A 4,349-nucleotide genomic window follows, 5' to 3' on the forward strand; every position below is an offset into this window, starting at 1 on the left:
TAAAGCTTTTTTCTTTTTCCTTAATGTCTGTGGAATCTGCCTTGGTATAAATATCTAATAATAATGCCTTAAACCAAAGCATTGTGTTGGTGTAAGAAACACTTTCATGTACATTGTTTAATTTTTCACCACAACCATGTGCCATCACCGCATCACCATTTTACAGATGTGGAAGCAGATGCGGCCAAGGGATGACCTGACTGCAAGTTCAGCACAGGCTCCTTCCACGACACCAGGCTGCCCTAAGTACAAAGTCAAGTTCAAACTGGGGAGTGTGAGATAAGAGATGGGGAAGCAGGATAGAGGTGAGTCAGAATCAGTTTTCCTCAATTTTTTGACCACCTTAGAAACCACCTCCCTCCCCTACCCCATGCCATGGTTCATGCCTCAGTGACCCTCTTGTGTTTGAACTCAAACCTGATTTACCAGCCTCTTAAAGTGGAAGGGAAAACAGCCTGTCCTGGTACAGGGTAACTGATCAGAACAGTAAAAGTGCCTTAGGTTGCTGCAAAGGGGCTGTCCTGTCTTGGTCTTCTTTGTATTTCCCTATACCCTCTAACTAAGGGACACCCAACTGCTTGGCCCAGAAGTCACGCTCAGTACCTCTAATGACTGGCAGGACTTTGGGAGGAATCTGTGTTTCCCTCTAGACTAAGCTGGATCCGAGTTCTTAGGTCAAGTGGAGCCAGAGACAGCGGGACCCTCTTAGAACCCCAGAGACAGTCAACTTTCGGGAGGTGGTGCTGAGAAGAGAGTCCTCACACAGTTCTGGGTCAGCCAGAATGGTATTTCCCCAGGATAACTGCGGACTGGAAAAGGATTATGTCACTACTTGGCATTTTTTTTAAACCCAGGCAGGGTTTTAGAATACTCAAAGTCATCCCAGGATTCAGGATCTGTCTCAGGACTAGCAGAGAAGCCCAGGTCTGGGGTCTGGAGCTAACAGCCCCCAGATTGCCTTCAGTCCACTTCTAGTTACCCCCTAAGCAGCAGCCTCTCCATCCCCTTGAAATGCCCAGGACCAATGGGACAGAATCCTGCGAGACAGAACCACGGAGAGAATGCCGAGGGCTCTGGTGCCTCCCAAATGGAACGTAACACACACTTCCGGATCTGCTGACAACCTAAAACCAAGAAGGTGCACTTCAAAGAGTGGTCACTGGGTGTCACCACTGCTTCTTAGGCAAGTGCCCTCATCAGTGAGCTAACTTTGAAGGTTGCTGGGGAGTGAAAATTCCTTCTTGGAGACTCTGTTTACAGGCCTGACATCTTCTGTGTTTCCCTTGAGCTCCATGACATTCTCACTCCTCTCACCCCCTGGTCCTACCATCTGGCCTGGATCACATAGGCCACCACGGAGTTATTCTCTTGCTCTTCTCTCCTTCCCAGCTTGCTTGGCAGAACCCAGACTCTGTGTTCTCCATGCTGGCACTGGAGCACATAGTTAGGGAAAGTCACCCAAGACTGGCTTTGCTTTTGATTCATGATCACAAATCTCAAACAGGCACTTATTCCTAGTAATCCATCTGTCCATAAGTGTCTAACTCTCACTTACTCCCTCAAACAACTTTGCATCTAATCTTTAAACCTCTCATGCCCCTGTTCTGCTTTTACTTGTGCCATTTAGAAAAGAAAAAAGAAATATGTACCAACTCCATCTTTTCATCACCAAACCTCTAAACCTACCAAAATTTGTACATATCTTCTCCTCTTTCACCTCTACTCTGTATCTCATCTCCCCTTACTTTCTCAAGGTCCTTTGACTTTCTGTACTGTCTTCTGGATTAATATCTCCCTCTATCCTAGAGAATTCCCACCAATGAACAATTAAACTCTAATATCCCTCATCTTAAAAATCTCTGTATACCAAATGACTGTCCAGTTACCAGCCTGTGTCTCTCTTCTCTTTCAAACTAGATTTCACCTTTCATCTCCACCCCATAAAAAAAAAAAAAAAAAAAAAAAAAAAGCTGTCTCTATTAACTACCTCCCATTCACTCTTCAACCTGCTAAAATCTGGCTGATACCCACCGTGCTCCAGAGTTGACTTCTCAAGATCACCATGACCCCCATGTCACCAAATGGACATAAATATCCTCACCCCCCCCGCCAGGATTGTGAACACCAGTCTGACCATGTTCTCCCTCTTGGCTTCCATGACACTACCCTCTCCTGATTTTCTTAGATTTATCCTTGGTTTCCTTTGTTGGCTCCTCCACTATCTGATTCTAAGTATTATAATTTTTCAGTCTTTTTCCTGGATAGTTTTCTCTTTTCCTTTTTACCCCATCTTCCTGGGTAATCTCATCCATTCCTGCTGATCTATACATTGCCTCTTGATGCTGATGGCTCCCAAATTTGTATTTTAGGCCCAGTCCTATCTATTTCACATCTTCACTTGCAAGTTTCATAGGTATTTCACAATGAGCATGTCCAGAATGGAATTCTCAATTTCTTCCTCTCCCCAAAACATCTGTCCTGTGTTTAGTCTTCTCCATCTCTGTAGATTGCACTGCTGTTTCCCCCGATGCCCAAGCTCCAAACCTAGGAATCAGCACTTTTTTCTTCACACTCATATTCATTCCATGAGCACATTCTATTCTCTCTCCAAAATTCATTTCAAATTTCTCACTTCTCTCCATTTTCACACTCATCTGGATCACCATCGCCTCTCTACAAAACTGACACAGAACATTTCTAACTAATCTTCTCATTTCCACACTTTGTGATCCATTATTGACACAGCAGCAACAGAGGTCTAAAAACTAAGTGATGGGACCATTCTGTATCTTAATCTGGTATACATATGTAGAACTTTGTGGTGTGCTTAAGATTTGTACACTTTACTGTAGGTTGTATCTCAACTAAAAATGACAACAACAAAACAAAATAAAGCCGGGTACATTGGTACATGCCTGTAATCCAGGCTACTTGGGAGGTCAAGGCAGGAGGATGGCTTGAGCCCAGGAGCCTAAGACTAGCCTGGGCAACATAGAAAGACCCTGTCTGAAAACAAAACACCTAAGTAAAATGTCAATTCTCTAGCTAAAATTCTTCAGGGGTGTCCCTCTGTACCCAGGGAAAACCCAAGCCCTGCATCACGTAGCCCCAGCCTTTTCCTCCAGCTTCATCTCCTATTGTATTTCTTCCTTGTTTGCTAGAGCCCAGCTGTCCCAGCTTCATTTAGTTTCTCCAATTAATCCAAGAACTGTCCTGCCTGCCTCAGGGCCTTTGCTCAGGCTTTTTCCTTAGCCCAGAACCCTTCTCCATTCTTAGGGCCTTCTCCTTCATGTCACCCACCCAGGCTTTCCCTGGCCCCCCACCCACCCGTCTAGAGCATGTCATCCTATTTATACCTTACAGTTATTTATTTATTTATTTATTTATTATTTATTTAGAGACAGGGTTTCACTCCTATGGCCAAGGCTGGAGTGCAATAGTGCAATCTTGGCTCGCTGCCATCTGTGCTTCCTGGGCTCAAGCGATTCTCCTGCCTCAGATTCCCAAGTAGCTGGGATTATAGGCACATGCCACCACACCCAGCAAATTGTTGTATTTTCAATAGAGACAAGGTTTTGCCATGTTGCCCAGGCTGGTCTCCAACCCCTGGGCTCAAGCGATCTGCCCACCTCTGCCTCCCAAAGTACTGGGATTACAGGCTTGAGTCACCATGCCTGCCCTTGATTTTATCATACTATTATAATTGTCTTTTTCCCACAGTTGGGACCAGATTATACATTTGACACTTGCACACTTATTACACACGTTATTATACAGAAATGCTACATAGATAACCAATGCCACAATTCTTATACTCAAAGAGCAAGCAGATACCTTTTGCTTTAGTTCCCATAAATCATGGCAGAGGTGCTTAAATTGTAAAAATCATCTTTCCTCATGAAGTCTAAACAATGTCTCAACACTGCCAAGAGCCATAGCTATCTACACAAGCCAGGTAAAAGGGAAGATTATGGCCAAAGCAAAGGTTGTGGGTGGGGGTTGGAGAGGCAGGCACAGGTGGATAGGGAGAAAGCCAGAAGCTGGCAGCAGTCCTCATTACACTGCAAGTTTGGACAATACTGTCTACTTTCGAGCTCCCCTCTCCCTGGATTAATACTCCCACATCTGTGCCCTCCACTTTGCCCCCCAATCCTTTGTGATCTCAGTTCATTCTAGTGCAGCCATCTCCACCCTCAGTCTGGAGTGGGGAGAGATGATGGCTATACAGTGTCATCGATCTAGTTGTGTCCTGCAAAGAATACAATGGGTAAGTGCAAAACAGGGGATTAGCATACATAAGAAATTAAAAGCCATAGACAATAAACACATACACACATGCACACACAGCA

The sequence above is a fragment of the Trachypithecus francoisi genome, unplaced genomic scaffold (genome assembly GCF_009764315.1).
Source record: "Trachypithecus francoisi isolate TF-2019V2 unplaced genomic scaffold, Tfra_2.0 Lachesis_group20, whole genome shotgun sequence".
Lineage (NCBI taxonomy): Eukaryota > Metazoa > Chordata > Mammalia > Primates > Cercopithecidae > Trachypithecus > Trachypithecus francoisi.